General features: G+C 36.4%; 1 non-coding gene across 1 annotated transcript; it reads right to left on the bottom strand.

Annotated features, from left to right (window-relative positions):
• Positions 1–14,927: 14,927 nt before the first annotated feature.
• On the bottom strand, positions 14,928–15,034 carry LOC141650716 (small nucleolar RNA R71). The gene has a single exon (XR_012546734.1). It is a non-coding gene; the product is annotated as a small nucleolar RNA R71 (small nucleolar RNA).
• Positions 15,035–18,211: the final 3,177 nt, after the last annotated feature.

Genomic DNA, 18,211 nt, shown 5'->3' on the forward strand with positions numbered 1-18,211 from the left:
CTTCTATTGCTTGTTTCACTCTATTGCTTGCATTAGTTTAGACACAACTACAAACCCAAACAAATTGTGACACTAGCATAAATTGAGATAGATGGACTTAGAACTCAAAGCACACCGTCCCATGGATCGACCTCGACTTAACCACAAACTAGTTGTTTGTTGAGAATTATAAATGTGTTTGAATGGGAGACACGACGACACTCTCCCCGATCAGCAAGCCTTCTAGTTGCGATATGATCGCCGGGATTGATGCTCCTGTTCGTTCTCATGGTGATATGCAAGACATGAGTGCGCATGTGACGTTAATAGCCACGTCCCGTGCAATGTTCGTTAGAAGATTTCCAAAGTAATGCCTATGATTCTCAACTATATGTATTGCGATGATTTCCTACTCATTTATCTATCTCACGTGACTTAAGTACTAGTCTTTTATAATTTGGATAGTTGCATATGTCACATTTCATTGGAATTTGGGCTTGTGATTAACTAACCGTATATATGTTCTTTCCTTTACTTCACTTATTGCAATATGCCTATAACTTGCTCATTTGCTATTCTATCTTGCTTTCTCTTATTAGTTTAACATGAATGATCCCATGCTTATTAGTTTAAGTGAATTGTATCCCGTATTTATTATGCCTTGCCTTATTTGAGTTCTTTGTTATGGTCATTTTGATATAATGTGGCTGGGAGAACCATGAGTTACTCCCGACTGACTGTGGCGTTCATGTTTAAATGAATGACATGTATTAGTTGGTGCATTTATGGGGTGAAGACATGTGTGAGCTAGCGAATACCTTGACCGTTTGATGTTTCTCTATCGTTATGCTTAGACTCACCTTTTAGACGTGTTATTCGTGGGATATCTTGTCCCCCTATTTTGTTACACTTGGTTTGTAATAACCTAAGTTTGCTTATCGTTGCACTTGTTTCATTTTATCAGTGACTCATGCATGTTAAGCTTTAACTAGTAATAAAAAGTTTTTAAAAATTTCATAATTTCCGCTTAAATTTATTATGTATATTTTTTGCATTATCGCGGCATGTCAGTGTTGGTATCAGAGCCTATGTTGCTCCCGACGCACACACGTGTACCCTAAATTTAAATTTGAACTTGACCTTAAATAATAAATGAGAGATGGGTAGAAATAAGGACCTAAGTTGGTAGTCTCTTTGTGTATGCTTCGTGGTAGGTTTTAACATGTTTGTTGATTGTCAATTAATGATTCTTGTGCCCTTGGATCAATAACCTTGAGCTTACTTATGTGTGGATCAAGACTTGGTGCCTATTGCCGGAAATTGAAGATTTGATCAACCTTTTGAAGAATGCTTCTACTTCCTCAAAGATATTCCTCGTTCTTATATGCCTTGCCTTGTCCTTTTACTTCTTGATGCTATTTCTCTTCTTAACTTTCATTTATTTTACCTTGGAAACTAGTTTGGTACCCACCAGACTTATCCTTCGTTTCTTGTTTTTCCTTCCATAACACCTTGTATATGGATCTCTTTCTCTTGAAGAATGTTTCTACCCTTCCCGAAGATTCCTTCCTCTCTCGGAGTACCTTGTCTTATCCTTTCGTGCTTGTTCTTCTTTACCTTTTGAAACTCTTCTCGCATATCTTGGAAGTGTTGGAGTATGTGTCCTCGACAATAATGCGATCACATGTTTAAATCTCATATTAAGAATACATAAGGGAATGTAATATTTTATTGTCAACTAATCCACATTAATCGATAATAATTGGCTGACTAGAGTTTGACATTACTGTCGTGTGACGGTGGTGATCAGTTGATCCCTTAAGGTCATACCTCTAGGGAAACATTCTTAATTGACTAATTAATTAATTGTATGATGATACAAGTTAATTAATTCCTTAAAATTGAACAAATGATTTTGTGAGTAATTATACGTATCTTATTGTAATTCGATTATATAAGATTCGTTCTAAGTAATTAAATTATTTTATTTCTTAAGGTTTATTTATTGTTTATGAAACAATTGAAATTAGAATGAATTGATTATTATAAATACAAGTAGTTGTGATTTATAATTATATGACCCATTTTAAGTAATTGTAATTGTGAATTACTAGTTAATTTTGTATGTGACTTATTTTATTTATATAATGATTTTTAATATGTTAAAAAATGCATTATTTAAACCACATGTCTAGTAACATGTCCAATATGTCACAAATTACATATTAACAAATTGACAAAGTTAAAATGGATCCATATTAATAATATGGACCGTGTAAATATAAGGGAGAAGGGTTATTTGTGCCTTAATTATTTTAATTAGTGGAAAGCATGATGATTACCTACTAAACATAGGTATGCATACCTATACTCTTGAGAAGATAAAATTGAAAAGGTATTGGGCACCCTACCCACCCAAAACCGGTGGCTTCTTCCTTACACACTCAAGTAGTGTGTTTTCATTTCTGCACTTATTCATTCTAACATTATTCATTCACTTGAATACTTTATCTCTCTACTTCTTGTTGTTGAACAAAAGAAAAAAACTCACATAAATTCTCTAATATTATTCCAACTATACTAGAAGTAGTATATACATAATATTAGTAATTTTAAGGGAACAAATATTAATTCTAGTATTCAAATTAATATTTGTATTAAGGGTGATTTTCTTGGTACAAATCCTTGAGGAGAGATTCTATTTTGAATCTTGTTCATCCATTTGGAAAAGCTCAAGAACTAAGTAAGGTAGGAGACCTTACTAGTGCCCTATTAGCCGAAATATCCAATGTAAGGAACCGGTTTTCCTTTACTCTTGTTTATATGTTTTGCATGCATAAGATCCTTAACTTTTTATGACTAAAACTTTAAACTAAAATATGTGATATGTAAAATATGATTTCTTACAAGTGGTATCAGAGCAACACGGTTGTTGCATGCAAAATCGGGTCAGTTTTTCCGAGTTAATTTAATTAACATATAAAACTTGTTATTTAGGATTTATGAAGATAAATCATGAAATAATTTTGCATGTCAAAAGTTTCTGGTCCTAAATATATTTTAGGTCATATGGGACGTTTTATGGATTTTTATTGTTCATTTTATATATTATTGGCATTAAAATGTGATTTTTATGAGAAAAATGTCATTTTTGGACGAAAAATAGCTAAACTTAGAATTTTTTAGTGATTTTTGGATATGTTTTCACATATATAATCTACTGGTCACATATTAAATTTCATGAAATAATAAGTTATTTTGCATAAAATATGGATTTTATATGTTTAAATCGAATTTAAAGAGTTATTTAGATTAATATGAGATAAATTTCGAATCTGGTCATGGAAATTTTATATGTTATCACATGCATTTTTACTCAGTGTGTATAAAAATCTTAGACGTATTGTACTTCTTTTGCATGATTTATGAATTTTTTAGTAAAAATTCAATAAATAGTGACTTAATTAAGTATATAATGTTAAAACATATTTCATGACTATAGAAAAACGTCATATGTTGCATTTTATCCCACATTTCAGATCTAAAAGTGAAAAGCTGATAAAATTAATTTTCTCATATTTTTATGGTCATATTTGTTAAAACCGATAAACCGCAACGATGTTTTTCTCGAAAAATTTTCGACATTTTTAACCTAAGTTTTGAACATTATGAGTGTTATGGTATTTTTCCTGAATGTTCATGAGTTTAAATTTCAAATTTTGAAATTATTTGAAATTTTTATAATTTAATTTGAAGATTATAGCATAATATTGTATTTTTGGGTCCATAATGAACAATATTAAGTTATCAAGTTGAGTTATTGTCAAAATATTAGTGAAGACTAAGTTTAGAGTCCTAATATGGTTAGCGTAATTAACTTGAACATAAATATGAATTTATGAGACACTTTGTGATTTTAACAAGTTTATAATCACGCAAATCCATAAAAACCGATGAAATATACGATATTGGCTCTTTAAAAGGCGATTTGGCATAAAATTAAGCACGTTCATACCTATTATAATGCTGCATTTTATTTATGATTGTCATATTTTTATTTTATATAATTTTTGAATTATGTAATTTTACTTAGTATGGCATTAGTTTTAATTGATATTACCCAAAATGAATGGGAAAATCGATTCGGTTGTAATTATTGTGATCTCGTATCACCGTTTTGTAATTTAATAGATTTAATTTTTTTATTACAAATGTATAATAGGGAATTATGTAATTTATTTTTATATATTACTTGTAATTCCGGAGACACTTGAAGACGGTGCCATCTAGAAAGGCGTTCCGACAAGATGGTGTTGCCTTGGGATGCATGCCAAGACCAAAGTTCAAGGGACCAAAGGAGTTGGTTTCCGAATTTGTAATAGTTTATTAGATTTACTATTTTAGGAAGGCCATACTAGGACTTTATATTTATGCTTTGCATTTTCTTTATATGTTTGCATGCATAGCCAAATCGCCATAACTAATCATGCATTTTTATTTTATCGAGTCATCGACCGTGTCAATTATAAGTATCGTATTTCACCGCTTTAGTTCACTTAAATCGTGATAGATAATAAATTGACATGACCTCTAGCTAAATTAATAATTGAGATATAGCCTTACCAAATAGTAGAACCCATGAAGTACCAATTTCATAAGGGAGTTAAGCCGGCTTCACCGTAATACAAACCTTGTTACGTTGGCGAAGTGGGGTAGTAAACTGTTATTACATCGAAATTTGGATTGAGCTCAACGGAAGTATTCGTGACCGTAGTCGCATGTGTTCCGGGCTAAAGATAAATATTAGAGTAATTTTATCGACCGAGAGTTCTAAAAGTAGAATCGATTAAAGAGTTAATCCACCGAGTTATATTGATAAGGGATGAATCGGCTCACCGTGCCCGAATTAATATGAATTTGGATCTCGGGATCATTTATAATAGTTGGGTAGAGGTCACTATATAAATGTTTAAAATTTGTTTAAAAATGTTTGCAAATTTTATTAGATGACAAATGTTAATGTTTCATTTACCTCCATTTGTAGTTTTATATCACGATGGATCCGTCACAAGCAACAACACCAATTACCATTGAGTCTTGTCACAAATTATTTGACGAAATTTGCTCCAACCACCAACTCGATACTACTAGAGAAATTCATTTTGGGATCGGTTCTGATGGAAACCTCAATTTCATCACTTCCTCCATACCTCCTACTTTAACTAGGCCTTGTGTGAATGCGTCTCGGGTAGACTATGTCACTAAGTCTATGAAATCCCTTTCTCTGGAAGAAAGAGATGCCGAAGTAAGTGGGAGTTCTAGCAAGCAAGTTCTTGCTACAAAAGGGAAATGGTTCAAGAGGAAGGGAAGAAAAGGGAGGAAATTCAACGATGGGGCTAGTGGGACTAGTAGAGGAGCCAAAGTTGATGATGAATGCCATTATTGTCATGACATGGGACATTGGATGAGAAATTGCCCTATATATTTGGGAAATATAAGGGATGGACTTGTCATTCAACTTGGTAAAATTCCTTCTGAGATTTATGTTATTGATGTAAATTTCACTTCCACCACAACATGGGTACTAGATACTGGCTGTGGTTCTCACCTTTGTAATCATTTATAGGGGCTAAGAGACGTGGAAAGGCTGAACAAAGGCGATATTGATCTCCGTCTTGGGAATGGAGCTGGGGTAGCGGCCGCGTCCAAGGGTACCTATGTGCTTGTTCTACCGAATGGATTTGAATTGTATTTGCATAATTGTTTTTATGTACCTACTCTATCTAAGAACATCATTTCAATTGCTATGTTAGACATAGAAGGTTTTAATTTTGCCATTAAAAACAATTGTTGTACTATTTCGAGAAATGACTTGGTTATAGGCCAAGGTTCATCTATTAATGGCATCTATGTTCTAGAAACATCAAATACAAGAAAAGACATCTATAACATACAATCAAAGAAACTCAAGTCAAGTGATCCAAATGAATCGTACATTTGGCATTGTCGATTGGGTCATATCAATGAGAATCGCATTAAAAGATTAGTTTCCAGTAATGTTATTAAACCATTCGATTTTCAATCACATGGTGTATGCGAATCTTGTCTCCTAGGTAAAACGACTCGTAACCCTTTTAGTGGTAAAGGGACTCGAGCAAGTGAATTATTTGGACTTATACATACCGATGTATGTGGACCAATGACCATCACCGCTAGGGGAAACTATGACTACTTCATAACCTTCACTGATGATTTAAGTAGATATGGGTATATCTACTTAATGAAGTATAAAAGTGAAGCTTTTGATAAATTTAAAGAATTTCAAAATGAGGTAGAAAACCAATTGAATAAAAGGATAAAGGCACTACGATCCGATCTTGGTGGAGAATATCTAAGTAATGAATTTGATTCACACTTGAAAGATTGTGGCATTGTGTCACAACTTACTCCACCGGGAACACCACAACTTAATGGTGTTGCCGAAAGGAGAAATCGAACCCTACTGGATATGGTTCGATCCATGATGAGTCAAACCGAGTTACCCGACTCGTTTTGGGGATTTGCAATTCAAACTGCAATCAAATCTTTGAATAATAGTCCCACAAAGGCAACCGAAAAGACTCCATATGAGATGTGGAAGGGAAGGGTTCCTAATATATCCTATATGAAGATTTGGGGATGTAATGCTTACGTCAAGGCAAAAACCGACAATAAGCTTGCCCCCACGATCCGAATAATGCATCTTTGTAGGTTACCCCATTACCTCCCGAGGATATTACTTCTACAAACCTCAAGAAAACAAAGTGTTTGTGTCTAGTGAGGCTGTCTTCTTAGAAAATGAGTTTATTTCTAATAGACAGAGTGGGAGAAATTTTGAACTTGATGAAGTTCAAGAGCCACAAACCGAAGTAGAGACGCAAGAAGATGTTCCTTCGTCTAATCCTATTGTTATCCCGCAACCAAGGAGGTCAGGTCGAATTTCAAGACATCCTGAAAGATACGTTTGACTTATCCAAGAGGATGGATGTCTTGATGTGTGACTTCTTGAAAGTGACGAACCGACCACCTACAAAGCTGCAATCTCTAGTCCAAATTCAGCTTTATGGCTTGAAGCCATGAAATCCGAAATAAATTCTATGCATGAAAATCAAGTTTGGAACTTGGTAGATTTGCCTGAAGAGGTGAGACCTCTTCAGTGTAAATGGATCTTCAAAATAAAGAATGGCAGAGAAGGACATGATGATGTCTACAAAGCTAGGTTAGTTGCAAAGGGTTTTACCCAAGTTCAGGGTCTTCATTATGATGAAACCTTTGAACCTGTAGCCATGCTTAGATCCATTCGGATATTGTTAGCGATTGCCGCATTTCATGACTATGAAATTTGGCAAATGGATGTAAAAACCGCTTTTCTAAATGGGCATTTAGAAGAGGAGGTGTACATGATGCAACCTGAAGGTTTTATAGATCTCAAAAATCCTAACAAGGTGTGCAAGCTTAAGAGATCCATTTATGGTCTTAAGCAAGCATCTAGAAGCTGGAATCATCGATTCAATCATGTTATAAGAGAAAATGGTTTTACTCGAAGTGTTGAGGAACCATGTTTATACATGAAGTTCAGTGGGAGCAATATTGTGTTCCTAATATTGTATGTGGACGACATATTACTCATTGGAAATGACATTCCAATGTTGTCCTCTGTCACGGAGTATTTGGGAAGTCATTTCCAAATGAAGGATTTAGGAGAAGCACAACGCATATTGGGTATCCGGATCTATAGAGATAGACCCAAAAGGATATTGGCACTAAGTCAAGAATCTTACATTGATAAGATTCTTCATCGTTTCAGCATGGATAAGTCTAAGAGAGGTTTAATTCCTATGGGTAGTGGAATCATTTTGAGCAAGTCTCGATCTCCTTCCGAACCCGAAGATGTTGAGCGCATGAAATTGATTCCCTATGCTTCCGCTATTGGATCAATCATGTATGCCATGATATGCACTCATCCGGATGTCTCATATGCTCTAAGTATGACAAGTAGATTTCAAAAGAATCCAGGTGAGAGTCACTGGATAGCTGTAAAGAATATCCTTAAATACTTGCGAAGGACTAAGGATTCTATCTTAGTGTTTGGAGGAGACTCTGAGTTGTGTGTTAAGGGTTACACAGACTCGAGCTTTCAAACAGATAGAGATGACATGAAATCACAAGCTGGTTTTGTATTTATGCTCAATGGTGGTGCCGTCATTTGGAGAAGCTTCAAAGAAGCTGTGATTGCGGATTCTACTACGGAGGCTGAGTACGTTGCAGCGTCAGAAGCTGCCAAGGAAGCTGTATGGATTAGGCAATTCATGGAAGGGCTAAGAGTAGTTCCTACCGCCAAGGATCCTATTGCTCTCTATTGTGACAACAATGGAACTATCTTCCAAGCTAGAGAACCAAACTCTAGTAATAAATCTAGACATGTACTCAGAAAGTTTCATATCATTAGAGATTTTATTGAAAGAAAGGAAATCGCGATTTGTATGGTTGGGACGGATGATAACTTAGCTGATCCGCTCACCAAGCCTTTATCGCAGGCAAAACATGATGGACATGTTGTATCCATGGGGCTTAGACGTATGCCCAATTTGTACTAGATTATTTGATATGAAATAAAATGTAGTTTTATTTGTTCATATAGAATAATCGCATTTGTCTTTTAATCTTAATTTAAATCTTATTACTTTGTCATAACTAAATGGGTTGTTGAGAGAATGTTGAACCCCATTAAAATGAACTAGATTGACATAGTAATTGCCCATAGTTACTTACATGAGGTGACGTCTCGAAGTAACTAGAGTGTGATGCGGTTGATAGCAAGTTCAAGTGCCATAGAGCCATAAGAGATGACTTGCCGATCACATAGGCAGACTGTGGAGACACTCTGCCGGGCTTATGACCGCTTATAGAGTTCTGGCAATTTTTATAGCGTGGTCGTGGCAAGAGCTACTATGGTATTCTTTTGAGTCAATTCTTTAACTAATGAATGTTCGTCTAAGATGGCACAGTTTCAGAATGACTTTGATTTATGTTCGGCGACCTTCGTAATTGGGGTCTAATGGGCATCATTTGGGTCATGATGAGTTGTGGCTAATCAAAAGGAATAGTGCATAGGAATTGTCCATCCCCGTCAGGGTCATCTTATATCTCAAGGCCACTCGAGGAGCAATGAACTGGAAATGCGTGGCCACGCTCGGAAGGTATCTATGGCAGATAACTCCGGTCAGACAGTTGTTCTCCAGATCGAGGAAACCACTCGCGATATGATAAAATGCAAGTATGTCCTGCAAGACACCTTGCATTGAGTGGGAGATAGTAATAGGACAAGAGAATTGGTGATGGACACTTGTCGTGGACAAGTGGGAGATTGTTGGAGTATGTGTCCTCGACAATAATGCGATCACATGTTTAAATCTCATATTAAGAATACATAAGGGAATGTAACATTTTATTGTCAACTGATCCACATTAATCGGTAATGATTGGCTGACTAGAGTTTGACATTACTCGTCGTGTGACGGTGGTGATCGATTGATCCCTTAAGGTCATACCTCTAGGGAAACATTCTTAATTGACTAATTAATTAATTGTATGATGATACAAGTTAATTAATTCCTTAAAATTGAACAAATGATTTTGTGAGTAATTATACGTATCTTATTGTAATTCGATTATATAAGATTTGTTCTAAGTAATTAAATTGTTTTATTACTTAAGGTTTATTTATTGTTTATGAAACAATTGAAATTAGAATGAATTGATTATTATAAATACAAGTAGTTGTGATTTATAATTATATGACCCATTTTAAGTAATAGTAATTGTGAATTACTAGTTAATTTTGTATGTGACTTATTTTATTTATATAATGATTTTTAATATGTTAAAAAATGCATTATTTAAACCACATGTCTAGTAACATGTCCAATATGTCACAAATTACATATTAACAAATTGACAAAGTTAAAATGGATCCATATTAATAATATGGACCGTGTAAATATAAGGGAGAAGGGTTATTTGTGCCTTAATTATTTTAATTAGTGGAAAGCATGATGATTACCTACTAAACATAGGTATGCATACCATTACTCTTGAGAAGAGAAAATTGAAAAGGTATTGGGCACCCTACCCACCCAAAACCGGTGGCTTCCTCCTTACACACTCAAGTAGTGTGTTTTCATTTCTACACTTATTCATTCTAACATTATTCATTCACTAGAATACTTTATCTCTCTACTTCTTGTTGTTGAACAAAAGATAAAAACTCACATAAATTCTCTAATATTATTCCAACTATACTAGAAGTAGTATATACATAATATTAGTAATTTTAAGGGAACAAATATTAATTCTAGTATTCAAATTAATATTTGTATTAAGGGTGATTTTCTTGGTACAAATCCTTGAGGAGAGATTCTATATTGAATCTTGTTCATCCATTTGGAAAAGCTCAAGAACTAAGTAAGGTAGGAGACCTTACTAGTGCCCTATTAGCCGAAATATCCAATGTAAGGAACCGGTTTTCCTTTACTCTTGTTTATATGTTTTGCATGCATAAGATCCTTAAGTTGTTATGACTAAAACTTTAAACTAAAATATGTGATATGTAAAATATGATTTCTTACAGGAAGCTGCCTTTTGTCTTGTCTTCTTATAAGCCACTTATAGACACCTTTATTTTTGTTTTATAGAACGTTAACCTTGGTTGGATAATTTTGGCCTTCGGGGAAATTGTTTGTGGTTGACCCCAACGCCTTTTTTGAGAAGTCTTTGATAACCCTATGGTTTTAAAACTTTGAGATTGTGTTGAGTACTTGAGGTTATGGGATGATGTTGTAGTTAAGTGTAGTTCCGCTTTTGGGAATACTTAATAGGTAAAAGGATAGAGGGACTCGAGATCCTCTTAATTTTTCAAAATTAGGTGATTATGCATCTTTCTCAAAAGAGTGTAGTAGAGTGGACTTCCATGAAAGGAATTTTTGGGTTGGCATGTTACTACCTTGTTTAGAAATGAGAACCTTGTGGAAAATTTGAGGAACCTTTTCCGAGAATTTAGGGCTTGGAATTAGGATCTTTGATTGAGGGATTTACCATGTTGGGAGATTCGTAGTTGACGCTAGTTGGATATGGGTTGAGATGGTAGCTTTAATCTTGAGAGATATGCAAGATGTTGGAGGAACCGAGTAGGATGACATTGTTATTTGAGATTTGAGTGTGTGGTGCTTCCAGGTTCCATAGACCTTCTGATGTGACCATTATTTGAGCATATTTAGTCCCCGAATTAGCCTTGTTCCCATGCTTTTTAGTTCATATTTGGGTCATTTATCGTCTTTAGTCCTTTGTTTTGCATATTCTTTGAGGTTTTGATGCCTTGGTAGGAAAGGAGTGCAAACCTTGCATTTTCATGGCAAAATGGAGCTAAATTGATTGAATTCAATGACCAAGCATCAAAGAGAAGACAAGACTAGAAGGCCTTTGTACATATTATAGTAGATGGGCAATGATGATAAAAGATCCTTGCATCCCCGACAAAATCCTCAAGGATTGTATGAAGAAGAAGGAAGAAAAGAAGAAGGGAAGAAGCTGATCAACAATCCGAGCGGATTGCCCACTGGACGCCCGTCCAAGACAAGGAATCTGAGCGTCTTCCTCAGAGGGACGCTCGTCCAAAACCACCACAATCCGCCCGTCCACCCAACAAATCCGCTCGTTCAAAACCACCACAATCCGCCCGTCCACCCAACAAATCCGCTCGTCCAAAAGACCCACAATCCGCTCGTCCCGTGCCCTGGATGCTCGGATTGTGTGACAGCTATTCCGTCTTCTACTTGTTCTATGAAGGATGCGCATACCTCGGGAAAGACTAGCAAAAAGGAGACTCGCATATTTTTCTGAGAGGAGCGATTCCTCAAGGATCTAATCGTCATTTAAGCCCTTAGTAAACCCTAATTTGTGTACCTAATCCCCACTATAAATACCCCATTAGTCTAATTAGATTATCATGTTCTTCCTATCAATCTTTAGTGTAGTTTATATTATTCTAATCTCTCTTTAATCTTGTAATCAACTTTTAATCAAGTCTTAATACAAATCTCATTTCCTTAATCTCTCTTTTGTTCATCTTTCATTTTGGGTAATTGAAGATTATTTGGGTTATTATTGGGAGATTGACAACCTTCCAATCAATCATCAAGTACTTCTATTATTCTTTTCTTTATTATTGGAATCATTAGTAGGTATAATTCTCTTAATCCCTTTTTAATTATTGTTAATCATCTTCATTTATTCATCATGTTTTACTTTGTTGGTATGATTGACAACCTTGCTAGCATGTTCAACATGATAATGAGTGAGTAGTTTCCTTAACTAGGGTTAATGGGTAATTAGGGGAAACCAACATGGGGGATGATTCATGCTTAAATTAATATGTTTTCATAGTTTATTTGCTTGCTTGTTGATGTGACCATAATTAGCGCATATTTAGTCTCCGAATTAGCCTTGTTCCCATGCTTTTTAGTGCATATTTGGGTCATTTATTGTCTTTAGTTCTTTGTTTTGCATATTCTTTGAGGTTTTGTGTCCTTGGTAGGAAAGGAGTGCAAACCTTGCATTTTCATGGCAAAATAAGACTAAATTGATTGAATTCAATGACCAAGCATCAAGGAGAGACAAGATTAGAAGGCCTTTGTACATATTATAGTAGTTGGGCAATGATGAGGAAAGATCCTTGCGTCCCCGAGGAAATCCCCAAGGATTTTATGAAGAAAAGGGAAGAAAAGAAGAAGAAACAAGTCTGAGCAGCAATCCGTGCGGATTGCCAAGAAGACGCCCGTCCCCAGCACCACAATCCGTGCGTCTTCCATACAAGACGCCCGGGCAGCAGCTACCAGAAGACGCCCGTCTTCCCCCAATGACGCCCGGGCAGAGACTCACGAATCCGGCCGTCCCGAGCCTAAGACGCACGGATTCTAGTACAGCGCAAATTCGTTTCTTCAAGCTTCAAGAAAGATGCCCATCCTTCAGAAAATACCGGCGTTTCCTTAAGTAGGGACTTAATCGTCATTTAAGCCCTTAGTTAACCCTAATGCATCCACCTAATTTCCACTATAAATACCCCATTAGTCTAATTGGAAGAGCATGTTCTTCTTATCAATCCTTAGAGTAGTTAATATCAATCAAATCTCTCTTTAGTTTTGTTATCAACAATTAATCAAGTTTTAATACAAGTTTTATTTCCTTAATCTCTCTTTTGTTCATCCTTTATTTTGGGTAATTGAAGATTATTTGGGTTATTATTGGGTGTCAATAAAGCATCAAGTACTTCTTTTATTCTTTGCTTTATTATTGGAATCATTAGTAGGTATAATTCTCTTAATCCCTTTTTAATTATTGTTAATTACTTTCATTTATTCATCATGTTTCATCTTGTTGGTATGATTGACAACCTTGCTAGCATGATCAAGATGATAATGAGTGAGTAGTCACCTAGCTAGGGTTAATGGGTAATTAGGGGAAACCAACATGGGGAATGATTCATGCTTAAATTAATATTCTTTCATGGTTTATTTGCTTGCTTGTTTTGATCTCAACTCATGCACATGTTATGTTTGATGAAATGCGAGCCTATGAATCCTTGCATTTTTTACCCATCACCTATCTTTTCAATGAGACTTGTAAGACATAAACCAACTCGGGTCTCATTAGACCATGCATGTTGTTGAGTAGGGAAGACTAAGTCGACTTGTAGGTGTTGTACAATCTAATCGATTCGGCTCCGGGACCAAAACTTTCCTAGGATTGTAAGATATAACCCAACTCAATCCATCACAACAATAATTGCTTGCTTATAATTTGAGAACATGTTTGTATGATCAATTCCCATGAATCCCTATGACCCCATGACACCCTAGTGCTTTTTATCAATTGTTTACAACCCTTTTAATTCATATTGCTTGTTTATTTTCATTGCTATTTAGTTTAGTGACCTTCTACATCAACCCCAATTGTGACACCCCTAAACACCACTAGTTTCAATAGAAATCTCATCTCAATTACCGTCCCTTGGGATCCGACCTTTACTTGCCTCTTTACTAATTGTAGAGTTGTTTGTGAAGTTATAAATTGTGTTTTGGTCTAGGTGCTTCCAACGACAATTGTTCCGAAAAATAGAATATAGCTCCGACTCGACCAAAAATGGCGCCGTTGCCGGGGACGGTGTTAACTTGATTTAGATTTTCTTATATTGTTATTAGTTGTGTCTTTCTTTGCCTTGGGGAAGTAAAACTCCTCAAGGTTTGTTCTAATTGTTTTCGAGTTGTTTGATATTTTGCATGTCTAGAAGGTCACAAGGTGATTTGTTACCTTTTGATCGTGAAATTGAAAGAACTTCGACAACCAATAGAAGACTTGCTAGAAGAAATTTGAGAGGTATTAGTGAGGTTGTAGATATTTAACCAAATATTGAGTTCATCAACCCTTTTGCAAGAGAAGGTGAGGAGAACCCAACACAAAATACCACACAAAATCAACCCACAATGCCTAAGTTTTCATCACATTCCGTACCCACCGAGGAGAACCTACCCAATGGTACTCCCACACCACAACATTTGACCGGAAATTTTATTGCTAAATCCACCTTTATCCAATTAGTCTAAAGGTGCGAATTTGGGGGGATGCCTAGTGAAGACCCTCATTCTCATATGGAAACCTTTTGTGACTATTGTGATGCGATTTCTCAAACCGGTGTAACTCAAGACCATATTCGATGGGTCTTATTTCCTTTTTCTCTAATTGGCACCGTGAAACAATGGTTGAAAGGCCTTGATAAGGCTACTCTCGGAATTGATTCTTGGAAGAAGTTGGCTCTATCTTTCTAAAAAAAATTCTACCCACCGGAAAAGACTAACATGCTAAGAGCTCAAATTACGGGTTTTAAGCAAAGGGATGAAGAATCTTTGTATGAAGCTTGGGAGCGGTTCAAAGGAATTTGTCGCTCATGTCCTTATCATGGACTTAGCGAGTGGTTCTTGGTACAACAATTTTGGAACGGTCTATATGAAGATTCAAGGAACATTCTCAACATGGGATCAAATGGAATGTTCACCGAAGTTGATGACAATCAAACTTGGAACAAGATTGAGGAAATGGCGGTCCATAACTCACAATATAGTAGACCTCGCAAGGCTACTAGAGGAGGAAAGCATGAAGTGGACTCCGTTACTCAATTGGGTGCTCAACTTAGTGCTCACATTGATACAATCAATTTGAAGTTTGAAAAAGCTATGGCTAGACTTGAAGAAGCCTCAAAATCACCAAAGCATCATGTTAATGCCATGACGGCATCTTCATCAATCCCAAGTGGGATATGTGAGAATTGTGGAACTTTGGGACATGACCAAAGTGAATGTAGAGGAACAAATGAACAAGTGAATGCTTTCCAAGCATACAAGAGTGGTACCCCTTATTCCAACTATTACAATGAAAACACCAAATTCCATCCAAATCTCTCATACAAAAGCCAAAATGTTCAAAACCCTCAAACAACATACACCCCACCTCCCATGAGAAACCAAAATCAAAGACCCTTTTACAACCAAAACCAAGGTTACCAAAATCAAAATCCATACAATCAACAAAATGACCAAGGTTTTGATGTTCAAAAAGCGGTCCTCCAAATGCAAAAGAATCAACAAGAATTTTTCACTCAAATGCAAAAAGATAGTCAAGCAAAGGAAACCACCATCAACAACATTCTAGCTCACACCAAAATGTTGGAAACCCAATTGACTCAACTAGCATCTTCAAGCTCACAAAGACAAAAGGGGCAATTACCACCTCAAAGTAATCCCCCAAGACATGAAACGGTTAGTGCCATTCACTTGAGAAGTGGTACAAGGTATGAAGCACCGAAGAAGCAAGTTGAGGATGAACTTGTGGAAGCTAGTGATAAGGAAGAAATTGTGGAAAACTCCAAGGATGGAGAACCATCAAAAGAAGAAATTCCAAAGAAAAATGAAGACAAGGTCAAGGAGAAGGAGCCCATTGTGATTAGACTTCCTTTTCCAAGTCGTCAAGCCAAGCCCAAATTTGATGACCAAATTGGAAAATTTATGGAAATTGTGAAGAATTTGGAAGTCTCAATTCCTTTAACGGAATTAATAAATCACGTGCCGGCCTACGCGAAATACATGAAAGACATCCTCATAAAGAAGAAGTCGATCCGGAAGCTTGAGACTATCGCCTTCACTAAGGTGAGTAGTGCAATACTTCAAGGGAGTTCACCTCCAAAACTAAAGGATCCGGGAAGCTTCTCAATACCGTGTACCATTGGCGACACCACGATCAACAAAACCTTATGTGATCTAGGGGCTAGTGTGAGTGTTATGCCGTACTCGGTGAGTAAAAGGTTGGGGATGGGAGAGCTTAAATGCACCAATATCACACTCCAAATGGCCGATAGATCGACGAAGACACCATTAGGGATATGGGAAGATGTTCCCGTACGAATTGGGAAATTTTTCATCCCGGTGGACTTTGTCATTGTTGATATGGAAGAAGATTCCAAAATTCCAATCATTCTAGGAAGACCTTTCTTACACACCGCGGGTGCGGTGATTGATGTAAAACATGGAGAGCTCACTCTATAAGTGGGAGATGAGAGTATAACTTTTAATCTTGACAAGACTATGAGAGCTCCCCGTTTACATGAACCGTGTTTTATGATCGATCATTATAGTAGGAAGGATGATAGGAAGAAGTCGGAACTCTAATGGAAGAAGAAAATTGAAGATGATCCATTCAAAGAGCAAGTGAATTGTAACAAAGAGAGCTTGCAAAGCTCACCAAAGTCAAGTAATGTAGAAGATGGCCTCATTGGCCAAGAAAAGAAAATGGGAAAGTTGTCTCCATCCAATCAAGAGATTTTCAATGATCAACTTAATTAAGTTTGTGGTCTTTGGGACGACGAATTTGAAGGGATTTTCAATCCATACATTGGTAATGCCATCGATCAAGACCGACAAAAAGGGCAAAGGTCTATTGAAGACCTTTATCATGACAATGAACAAGCTTTTGATTACTTTTTCAAGGTGTTGAGCAACATCAACAACACCTTGGACATGCCCCCTTGACATCTCATCAAGAATGAGAGTTTGGTGGAGTCCTCCCTAAACCACCATTTGTAAATATTTTTAACTCCCTAACTCGCATTTCAATTCTTGTATTGCATTTTTGTCATTTTTGGATTTTTATACTTTGATCAAGATAATTATCATGTTTGAGAGAAGTGAGGGAGGGACTAATAATTTCGATTGATGTGTAGTGCTTTAGCTTAGTGTGGGGATGGCAATTGCCTAGGCTATCCACGCCTTAGTAGTGCCCCCACAATGAAGAACACGAGATTTTGAAGAATGAAAAATGACAAGGGATATGCAAGGTACACGGATGGAACTGAATCCGGGTAAAAGGGGTAGAATCCGAGCGGTTTCAAGAGAATCCGCCCGTCTTCAGGCAATCCGGGCATACTCGTCAATAGACGCCCGTCCTTATGAGCTGAATTTTTGAAATTTCTGGACTGTTAGCGAATCCGGGCGTCCTGCAATAGAATCCGCCCGTCTTCAAAAAGTCGCCCGTCTTCACTGAAAGACGCCCGTCTTTTTGACCGAGGAAAACAAGAAAAATCCTTGGAAAGGAATCCGCCCGTCTTCTCTGAAAGACGCCCGTCCCGCATTTTCAAATCTGCCCGTCTTTGTTCAAATCCGCCAGTCTTTAGGCGAGAATTCTGAAACCCAGAACAGGCAGAATCCGGGCGTCCCGAAGGAAAGCCGCCCGTCTTCCCCCTACATTTCAAATTTTTCGGGTTTATTATAAACCCCCTCCCACATTCATTTCTTCATTCCTTCATTCAAAACACTACCCATAAACCCCAAAACTCAAAAACCCTCATCCTCTCCATTACAAAAACAAGATTCCTCAACAACATTCACCAAAATCAAATCAAAACATCCTTTTAACAACAAATCAATCACTCCTCTTTCAACAAAAATCATAACCAAGCACAAAATCTTCAACCTTTGAGTCGATTTTTGAATTCATAAAGGCAAAGCCTTTCATCTTTAAATCGATTTGGGTACACTAGTAAATTGAAGATTTTCACTCTTTTCTTGGTTTATTCATCAATGGCAAGGACAAA

The sequence above is a fragment of the Silene latifolia genome, chromosome 3, assembly GCF_048544455.1.
Source record: "Silene latifolia isolate original U9 population chromosome 3, ASM4854445v1, whole genome shotgun sequence".
In the NCBI taxonomy this organism is placed as follows: Eukaryota; Viridiplantae; Streptophyta; class Magnoliopsida; order Caryophyllales; family Caryophyllaceae; genus Silene; species Silene latifolia.